The sequence below is a fragment of the Miscanthus floridulus genome, chromosome 19, assembly GCF_019320115.1.
Source record: "Miscanthus floridulus cultivar M001 chromosome 19, ASM1932011v1, whole genome shotgun sequence".
NCBI classification, from domain to species: domain Eukaryota; kingdom Viridiplantae; phylum Streptophyta; class Magnoliopsida; order Poales; family Poaceae; genus Miscanthus; species Miscanthus floridulus.
This window is the reverse complement of record NC_089598.1, coordinates 24,943,406-24,954,625: the sequence shown is the minus strand read 5'-3', so window position 1 is coordinate 24,954,625 and position 11,220 is coordinate 24,943,406. Positions and strand designations below refer to the sequence as shown.

The window sequence follows — 11,220 nt, the reverse complement described above, 5'->3', positions numbered from 1 at the left end:
TGTTCTGTTACAGATAGAAAGATTCCATTCATTTTATGTGTATTTCAGTTGGCCAGCGTGGTTTGGCTCACTAGAAGTGCTAAGCAGCATTTTGTCTATTTAAATTAACGAGAGAGCTACATACGGTGGACACGGAGATGAATTAGAAACAAATGTTACAATGAACTTATTTCCTTAGTCTTTCATCTCTACCATTTTATTTGAAGCTTCCCTACCTACAGTGGCGGAGCTCGTCAATTTCTACGCGCCACTACGTCCACACCGTGACACCAGATCAAAATACCGTCTGTACGGAATCTAATAATAATCAGCATGTTCGCTTGTTGGTTTCAGCCAGGGTTTATCAGCCAGTCAACAGTGTTTTCCTCTCACAACAAACCAGCATCAGCCGGGCTTATCAGCCCAGAAACCAACCAGCGAACAGATCGAATATATGACAAACTAGCTCACAAATAAATGCGTAAGTTTAGCTAATGATGGTTTGACTTAGGAGCAAGAGAAAAAATGGAGTTTAGTGTCTTATCCTCGAACTATCAGTGATGGAATTTTTAGAGAGAAAAGAAGCGACGAATGGGTTCTAAGACTGTCTCCAATAACCACGACCCAAAATACAAGACGCATTTGTCCTTTGGGTAGTGCTACAGGCAAATGGTTCAATACCTATTTTTGGTCTTCTCAAACAAGAAAACCCAAAAGTGCATTTCTGCAAATGGGTCTCCAGGAAAGAGGATGCTCAAATTTATGTTATGCCTCTCCTGGCACCCAAAATGGGTCTTTCATATAGGTACTCTGTTGGAGGCTATAGATATTATGTTAGAGACCTATTTTGAATTTGGATTCTGCAATGGGTCTCCCATTGGATACGGTCTGAGAACCATAATTTACCATGGTTGAGTAGTCCGTGCTCACGCTCCTGGGGCCCTTGCGACTAGCAGCCAGTGCGACGATTGCGGCTGCGGCCAGGTGCCCAGGCCACAGGCGGGCAATAGCCTAGCCCCAGCACGTCTGCGATGGTTAGGCGGACAACCTCTAGCAGCAGTCGGCAGGGGCTGAGACGCCGAGTTGCCGGGTAGTAGCTGTTGCCTACTGGGCTGATGAGCGGCGTGACCGCATGAGAGGCAGAGTGCCGGAATGGGGGGATTTGCGGCTCGGCGTGAGACGTGTAGTGGAGATTTTGCGGCTCGGATTGCTCTCTCCTCTCCCTCTCTCTATGCCTGGGCGGGTTAAATTTAGCCCAATGCCTACAGTCACTTTGAAATGGGCCAGAAATTTACATACAGTATAAGAGACATTTTGAGCCACGCCTAGGGCCATGGCCCTAGTGGCCCAAGGCCCATATCCTCCCCTGCCTACCTATAATTTTGTAGGGGATGCCTAACCATGTGTTTTACTGCTAGATGACGTGAGATGGGCTAGGACGATTCCTCTTTTGGTGATGTTTAGTTCTAGGACAATTGGGGGGCGGGACCGTCTCTGAGAAGAATATTCCCCTCAGATACGGGACTCCCCCGCCCCCACGAATCGAGCGGACAGGGCAGTCCTCTTTGGCTGCCACCATCGCTCGTCTCACGCCTGTTCGTCGCGACTTGCGAAGCATGAGCTTGTGGGTCTAGAGTTCTCGGTAGCAGGAACTCACTATGCCTGCAAAGTTCATGGAGTCAGAGTTTGTGGCAAGCTCCGATGCGCACGGGGCATCCTCATCTTCCCCGCGCGCAAGCTCCAAGTGGTCATTGTAGCAAATATACGAGCGACACATTTGAACTCTAGGCGTATGGGCGATCGAACTCCGACGACGCGACATATTAGGAAAGGGCTCGAGCAGTTCGCGAGGAAGCATAGGGTACCGAGCATAGCGGTGATTCCATGTTGGCTCAGAGGATATCTTTATTTCTATATAATAGATGAAAGAGATTGACACATAGGTCAGTTGCAACGGTGTCAAGTACACCATCTATCCTATATTCTCTTCGTCCCCTGTACTAAACAGAAAACAGGAATCATCCTATCCCCTTGTCCAAACAACTAACAGGGATGGAAAATTGGGTTGAATCTGTCCTATCCCTCTACGTCCCGCAACAAAACACACGCTAAGAGTTTCTAAGTCTAGCAGGGGTGGTTGTAGCACCAAATTAGATCTAGACGAAGGTAGGAACCCACTAGTGCACCCCTCATGGTTGCTTTCCAAGGCAATGACATATTGCCATCACCATTGAGTGCCCTCTCTATCTCACCCCGCTCACCCTATCTTTCTCTTAGCTCCTATTTCTCGCATCCAAAACTTTCTTATCGTCCACGTCCAAGCTTGAATCCGTGACCACACCACAGATGCCTCTTATCTAGATTTGACCTTTGAATGCTTCGACACGCCTTCACCAATGGGAATGTTAAGTATTTCTTAGGGTCCATGTTGGTGGCTCATGAGCTATCTCTACCGTTTGTACACTATGTATAAGGTTTGTAATTGATAAGAGTTCTAAAAAACAGGTGCTCCAAAATCTACAACTGTACTATCTCCGTTTGGAAAAGAATGGAATTCTAGGTGCATTTTTGGTTAAGTTGCCCAAAGTTTGACCAAATATATAATTAAAAATATTAATGTTAATGACGCTAAATAAGCATGAAAAATCTAATTATACTTATTTATATAATAACTATTTATAATTTTTTTATATACAGTTAGTCAAACTTGAGATACTTTAGCGTGATACTATGATAGAATTGCATTCTTTTCCGGATGAAGGGAGTATTAATTATCCAAACTTGATTAACTACATATTTCATGGCCTATTGAGTATAGAAACAAAAAAAATCACATGAAACCTACTCTATGTGGCTCTCCAATCTCCTCGACCATTTATTCATTTGACGCTTAGATTATGCATTTCAAACCAAGGCCTCTAATTTCCATCTACGTCTCTACTCATTCTTGATGTAGTGAACCCTCTTAACCACTCTGGTTCTAGCCATTGTAGTCACACTAGAGATTTCCTTCCTAAGTCAATAGCCGACATCGTTGGCTACATAAACAGGGCCCGAGTGGTCTAAGATAACGACTATGTATTTAAGGATCTGGTTGACTAGTGACTCGTCACTACGAGCAGCCCTTTCGCCTTAGGCCCTGTTTAGATTCCAAAAATTTTCAACCCAAAGTGTCATATCGAATCTTGCGGCACATGCATGGAGTACTAAATATAGACGAAAAATAAAATTAATTGCACAATTAGGTGAGAAATCGCGAGACGAAACTTTCGAACCTAATTAGTCAATAATTAAATATTAATTACCAAATACAAACGAAAGTACTACAGTAGCCAAACCCAAAAAATTTTGGGAACTAAACGCGCCCTTAGTGTTGGTCATCTCCACCATGCCTAAGGGCTGCCAACTGCCTTGCATATGTTGCATTGGGCATTTGGGCATTCAAGGCTCCTTTTATCAAGCAAGAATACGGAAGATAATAACGGTAATCAAGGCCATGAGATATGTGCCTGTGGTCTTTTGTGAAGGTGCAGTGGTTTTGAGCGAAAGGTTCTATCGGCTTCTTGCTAGAGAGGGCGATATGTTCTTTGCTTGGAGATATTATGTGGTGTCATACTTCCCAGTAATCATGAGAGACCTTGTGAAAAATCCATCAGTGTCATGTTCTTCTTGGAGGCATCGTCTTGTAGTCTCTATCTCGTTTTGAAGAACAATTAGGTGGCAACGATGTGGCCTAATTAGGTGGGTAGTTTATCATCTGTTCTCATGTTTTTAGCTAGGTTTCCCAAATTAACCGAGCTTGCAATGTTTAGCCTCACTTTTTTTCTTACTAGAATCATGCCTGTGTGTTGCACAGGAAGGAAAAAAAATATTATCAATGTCTATCTAACAATCTGATGTTTTAGTATCCGGTAACACCCGATTTTTTTCCTCCATCGATACTGTTCACCTTTCTCGTCTCTTCTCTTCCACCTTGCCATAAATCATAGATCACAAATCACAAGTAACAAATCACAGATCATAAGTATTAAATTTTTTGAATGGGTAAGGACAAAGACAAAATTTGGTGGGCGGCGCCGGGGTTGGGTAAGAAGAAGCTCGCCCGAGATGGGGAAGATGTCGGGCACGGCGACGGTGGCGGCGTGGGGACGGGCGCAGGCGCGGCAACGGCGGCGTAGGCTCCACAGGCGGGCGGTCCCACAGCCAAAAACATCATGTGTAACAAGAACCCAAAACACACAGGTGTGATATAGCATTTATGTAGATATCATTTGCAGCAGAGAGATCATCAAAGGCAAATGTTTTCATGATCGATGAGGAACTTGTATCATCATCCTCAGATCCTATTTGCCCTGGCCCAATAAAACATCACGTTAAACCTCAAATCTAACAAATATAATCTATGATCTACTATAAGAGACATGCAGAATTCCAAATTATATAGCGACACAGGTGTTGGTGTGCCGGGCAGGGGGGGAGACGGGGCCGTCGTGGGGCAAAGGGAAGAGGGGAGGCTGAGCTGAGCGGGGCCAAGAGGGGAGCCACGTAGACGCTCCACCTTGCACGCTCTCCTCCGCAGCCGCAGCGGCCGCATCGCCTTGACGCCCCTGCCCGCCGCGTCGGCGACGTGCTGCCGATGAGTTCACCGCCGCGCAGCACCGCGAGCACCTCGAGACGGCCCGTCATTTGAGGTAGATATGGAGTTCGAGACGTGGACGGAGGCAGTTGCAGCTCGTTCCCGACGCGGACTCGAACTCTGCTTCGTTTCGTTGTGACCGGAGAGGAGGAGCGGGGCTATGATTTGACGCAGATGATACCCTTTCCATATTTTTTAGGTGTGTAGAAAAATAAGGTCATTGGTCTATTATTACACTGCAACTTATCTGCATAAATTCAGGTGGCGATATTGCTACGTGTTTGGAGCTATAGACTCGTTTGCTTTGGCAGGTGGTTGGCTAGCTACGCTGAGGATTTAGACGGATTTCAGAGAACTATAATAGGATTTCACTTGAGCGAAATGGAACTTGTGTAGTGGAATCGGACAAACTTCCATATGTGAAGCTTTGTATGTACTAGCAGCATTCAATCTGACCATCACCAAATTTTGATGTACTAAAAGGTACGAAATATCCTAAACAGTAATCAGCAAGTTACAGCATAGTTTGCATACATGGATACAATTGTATAAAATACTTCAAGAAGATAGCACAGAATTACTCCAGTACAATGTTCTTACAACCTGAATATGCAGAACTAATGAAATAGTCCTTGTCCTGACGTACTCTAATGAGTAATATACTTAGGCCTTGTTTAGTTGGGTAAAATTTAGGATTTTGGCTACTGTAGTACTTTCGTTTTTATTTGACAATTAGTATTCAATCATGGACTAATTAGGCTCAAAACATTCGTCTCGCGATTTCCAACCAAACTGTGCAATTAATTTTTTTTCGTCTATATTTAATGCTCCTTGCACGTATCGCAAGATTCGATGTGATAGCTACTGTAGCACTTTTTAGGAAAACTTTTTGGAACTAAAAAAAAAAGGCCTTATTAACTTCATGCTCGATCACACGGAGCGTGATTTGCTCCTCTCTCTCGAGCAATCATCAATCGATCACGGCACAAATTATTCTCCGGGAAGGCGACCTACACATGTATACGTACTTCTACCACCACATCACATGCCACCGGAGGTTTATTCTTTCTTGTACTAGTACAATACAACTAATTAATCCACCACCAGCTCAACCAACCAGCTAGTGACCCCAATCATTGGCAGTTTGCCACCAAGCAAGCAGGCTCGCTTCATTCGTCGGCTCCATCGGGGGCACCCGGGGCCCGCGGCCACCTTCCGGCTCTGTGGTGGTGCAGCAGGCGCGGCCGGAGACGCGGGCGGTGAGTCGAGGCAGCGCCGGAGCAGGCGCGCCACCGCCGCCACGAGGTCGTCCTCCGCGGCGGATGCCCTCCGGGACGGCGCGCGCGCGAACGCGACGTGGCGGTCGAGCGCCTCGGCCGTGGTGATGGTGCTACCCTCGCGCCGGATCTCGTCGCCCACCGCCTCGGCGCAGAGCCCGCAGACCCAGCGGCCCAGGTACTCGGCGCGCACCGCCGCGATGTACGCCGGCGTGCACTCCTCCGTGAACCCGCAGCACTCGCACTTGGCCGCCTCCACCTCCATGCGTTTCCTTCACTTTCGTCCTTGCGGCAGCAGCAGCAGCTTTAGCAGACGGCGTAGAGGTCGATGTCTTACCGCTCCTTCTCCCAGACGGCGTAGGACGACGGGACGGACGGCGCCGCGGCGCGGTAGCTGCTCTGCTCGCTCGGGACGCTTGCGACGACGACGACGGTTTCGGCGGCAGATGCGGCCGGTGACATCGCATCGCAGGCGACGTCTCCCTCCCTCCTCCGGTCTCCGGACCACTGCAGCTCGGCTTGCACCGCTCGCCGCGCTAGGTCTCTCGTTCCCCGCGCCGCGCTATCTCCTGCTCCTACACCATGTGGTCTCCAGGTGTATTTATCGACAAACGTCGTGGCAGCCACGGGGCCCGCGCGAAGGCCACGCCGCTATCGACCCGCCCCACCCAAACCAGGACACACTACACCGTACCTCCGCATCCTGACCCCACACGTCGGTTGGCGTGGGTGAGGCTAACACCACCTAAAATACAAGATTCATTCGTACTATAGGTAGCGCTACAGATAAAAGGTTCAATACATATTCGGCATATTCTCCAACAACATGACATAAAAGAGAATCATTTCTGTAAATAGGTTTCCAGGAGAGAGAATACACATATTTGGGTTGTGTCTCACAGGCAACCCAAAATAGGTCTCCCGTATAGATACTCTGTTGGAGGCTAATTTTGGATCTCTCACTACCCATTTTGAGTTTGGATCTCCTTATTGGAGACAGTCTTAATCAACCTCCTCTGCAAGTCGTGGTCTGCAGGAAGGCGGGGGGCCACGAAAGGGCGGTCCACATCAGGGCGCCTGCCGAGCTGGAGGTGCGCCCACCCTTTCCAAGTTTTCATTGCGTGGACCGTGACAGCTGGCGACGTGCGAGGCCTGCGTGGGAAGCGAGTGAGTGGAGGGGAGTGGCGCCACTCGTCGGCTCGCCGGCTCCGGTTCGGTGGGTGTGGGTTCGGTGCATGTTCGGGTTCCGCTGGCCCGTCGCTATCGTGCGGGCCCCGCGCGCGGTCATTTTCCTTGCCGGTTCCGTGTTTTTCTCTTACAACTAAAAAAATAAAAATAAAACTATTTTTGGTGCGATTTTTTTTGTCGCTCCTCTCCCCGTCCATGCGATACCGCGTCTCCCGCCTCCCGCTCCCTCCCCTCCCCTCAAATCACGCTCCATCCTCTCCAATCAAGCTCCCTCCCTTCCCCATGCGCGCACCCAAGCCGCCGCCTCTCCCACGTTCCCTCCCCCTCCCCACGCATTCGTCCATGCCGCAGCCGTTCCCCTCCAAGCCAGCCCCACCCGGCAAGGCCATCCGGCCGTGTCTCGCCACGGCGGGCACAGCAGGCGACTCCGTGCGATCCCCGTACCGACCGACACCGGATACCAAAATTCCCGACCGGATATCATTTTCTCGGGAAAAAACGGATTCGGGAAAAAATCCGGAGAAATCCGACGAATCCGGTTTCGAAATCGGTTAGAGTGATTTTCCGACCGAATTAACGGATCCCGTATTTATCCGGGAAACCTCCCGCAGGAAATTCCCGTTTTTCCCATGGCCGCACCCCAGACCTGAGACCTCTTTAATGCAGCCGCTGGTGTGCGACCTGCTGAGCTCCACCGATGTGAGACTAAAATGCTACACCCCCACTATGCTGTGCTACTGACAGTGGCAGCCGAGCAGCAAGGTTTGGCCTAGCCCAGGAAGCAAGGTTTGGCCCAGGAAGAGAGGAGGCAAGGAGCATGCGGCCCATCATTCCATGCTTGGCCCAGGAATTCACACATGGAGCACAGGAGCAGCAAGGTTTGGCCCTTTGTTCATTTTTCTTTTCCATTTTCTTTTTTTTTGTAGTTCCATAGTTTTCTTTGCATAAATATTCTGACAAGCTCACTGTTTGCTATTGTTTGCATATGGATTATGCATGGTTGCTATTGTTGCATCGAGCTCAATGTTTCCAGTGGTTACATATATCGATGTTTCTGTTTTGTGTTACCGCTTCCCGATCGTAATCGACGCGTTCCCGTTCGAAATATTCTGTTCCCGATATCCCGTAATACCGGATTCGTTTTCCCGTCCGGCCTTCCCGTTCCCGTTTCCGTTCCCGTCCAAAAAATACAGGAGCAGGAATGGTTAAGACATTTTCCCGACCGTTCCCGACCGTTTTCATCCCTACTCTTCATGGTTTCCCATCACAATAGAGTTTGGATATTTCGACGTCCTAGTATCAGTATTTAGGTGCACCACTGAACTAGGTTGTAGATGTTGCCCATCCACATTGTTTTGATTAACAATTTGGTGTCTATCAACATGAGGTTGATTTGCATTTACTATTTTAGAAGGTTTATTCTTCTATTTCCGTGGTTGCTTATTAGAAGCTTTATGTTGGCTTGTGTTCGCAGGTCTCCCCCTCTTATTTTGAATTGGGATTGAAGTGATATTTGTAGGTATCTCCACTCGTGCTGGAACATTACGTGCATGCTTTAGTGATTTTGTGACACCTTTAATATCAGTAAATGCATCTGACAGGTTATTTACAATATGTTGCAAATCTATAATTTTCTGAACTTGAAATTCATTTTCTAAAGTATGTGGATCAAAGGCGGCCTTGGACATTCCAATTAATTTCCTGGCATTCATTTTGGTACTTCGAATTTCTCCTTAATGCCGGGAAATGGTCCTCATTAAATATACAATCAGCATACCGGGCAGTGAATAAGTCCCCCGTAAGGGGTTCGAGATATTTGATAATCAACGGAGATTGATATCCCACGTAGATCCCCAATTTTCTGTGAGGGTCCATGGATGTACGCTATGGTGGTGAAATCGGTATGTACGTAGCGCAACCGAATTTTCGCAGATGGGAAATACTTGACGGATTTCCATGTACTAATTGTAAGAGGGAATTAGTATGATAAGCAGTTGGACGTAATTGTATTAAGTCTGCAGCATGTAAAACTACATGACCCCAACATGAGGTTGGTAACTTGCAATTCATTAATAATGGTCTGGCAATAAGCTTTATCCCTTTTATAAGTGATTCCGCTAAACCATTTTGAGTATGGACATACGGGACCGAGTGTTGAACTTGAATAACAAGTGCCATACAGTAATCATTAAAAGCCCGTGATGTAAATTTAGCAGCATTACCCATGAGAATGGATTGAATCTGATGTTCAGATATTACACTTTTAGCTTAATAATTTGAGCAATTATTTTAGCAAAAGCATGGTTTGGGGTCGATAAAAGACACATGAGATCATCTTGTAGATGCATCTATTAAAACCATAAAATACCTGAATGGTCCAGATAATGGTTATATAGGACCACACATCTATCTCCCCGAATGCGTTTAAAGAATTTAAGTGGTTTGGCTTTCACCTTAAGATAAGGTCTTAAGATTAGATTCCCTGTTGCACATGCTGTGCACACAAAATCCAAAGATTGTGGGAATTTTGCCTCATTTAAATTATGACTAATTGCATTTTTGATAATTTTTCGCATCATCCCTACACCAGGATGTCCTAGGCGATCATGCCAAGTTTGGAATGTGTCAACGTTCTAGAAAATTATTTTGTACGCAACATGTGTAACAGGTTTGATGTAGGTGTAGTACAAACTAGATGAGAAAGATGAAATTCTTTCAAGAATTTGTTTGCCATATCTAGAATTTTTTGTTAGAATGAGATATTCTTCTTTGTTATCTTTGTGTATCTCAATATGAAACACATTATTCCAGATATGTCTATAGCTTAGTAAGGTACGAGTTGAATTGGGATACAATAACACATCTTCGATTATAATCTATGTACCCATAGAGAGAGTGATAGCAGCACGACCTGTGCCTACTATCATTGCATCGTGCCCAACGATTGTTAAAACATTTCCATTGCTCTTAGTAAGATTTAGAAAATATTTGATTTCCCTAAGTATAGAATTTGTGGTGCAACTATCCACTAGGCACAATTCTTCCTCCATTGAATTATTCCCATTGATAACTATATGTATAGAACAAAGAATATAAACAAGAAATTCTTTTCAGATATATATAATATATATAATTTTATTAAATATCAAATATGTTTGATACAAATACAAATATTGTAAAAATTCAATATAAATACAAATCTGATAAAATATATACTGTTACAACGTTGTTACAATTATTATGGACACTTATTATATGATGTTCTTAGTGTATTTAGATACTGAGCCATGTATGTAAACATGGTAATGTATGAATTCTAGAAACTAGTCCATGTCTCGAAACATGTCGTTTGAAGCAAATTCAACAATCATGTTCTCCGTGCTTGGGAGATTCTCTTATGGATGAGCTGTCATGTTGTTAGTTGGTTCTTGTGGAACTTCATATGAACAACTAGCCTCCTTGTTGATGTCAGGTTGAAGATTGAAGTGTGCTTCATATCTTGGTCCTTTGGTGTTTTGTTTACGTCCTAGGGATTGCTAGTAAAGATCAACGAGATGTCTTGGTGTATGACATTTCTTAGTTGTGTGCTTGTAACAGTCACAATTTTGGTCTCCACCACCTTCCACACTCTTCTATTGATTGACTTGATATGAGTAGTCATCTTTGACTTCCAGTAAGGATAATTTGTGCTATCAAATTGGGGTGGCTTCTTGGTGTTGTTGATTTGAGCTATTTTGACACCAAAGGTTGTTAAGCTTCAAATCACGGTGACCACGACTCCGATACCACTTGAAAGGCCCTAATGGCTAGAGGGGGTGAATAGCTTATTAAAAAAATTCTACAACAATACTAAGGCAAGTGATTAGTAAATAAGATGGAGAAGCAATTTTTGCGCTAGCACTACACTTGTATTGCAAGCCACCTACCCAATTCTAAAATCTATGATCTCTAGTATATCACAACAAGGCTAAGTCACTAATTTACACCTAGGTGAGCAAGCTAGCAAGAGAACTACAACTAAGAGCTACACTAACTAGTTTCAATTACCACAAGGTCTACACAAGTAAATGCACAATGTAATACAAGAGAGTGGTAGAGAGGTATACCGCCGTGGCAAGTGATCAATCAATGAATACCAAT

The 11,220-nt window shown here is 45.5% G+C and overlaps 1 pseudogene; it reads right to left on the bottom strand.

Annotated features, from left to right (window-relative positions):
- Positions 1-5,661: 5,661 nt before the first annotated feature.
- Positions 5,662-6,467, bottom strand: LOC136528058 (uncharacterized; annotated as a pseudogene).
- Between the last annotated feature and the right edge of the window lie 4,753 nt (positions 6,468-11,220).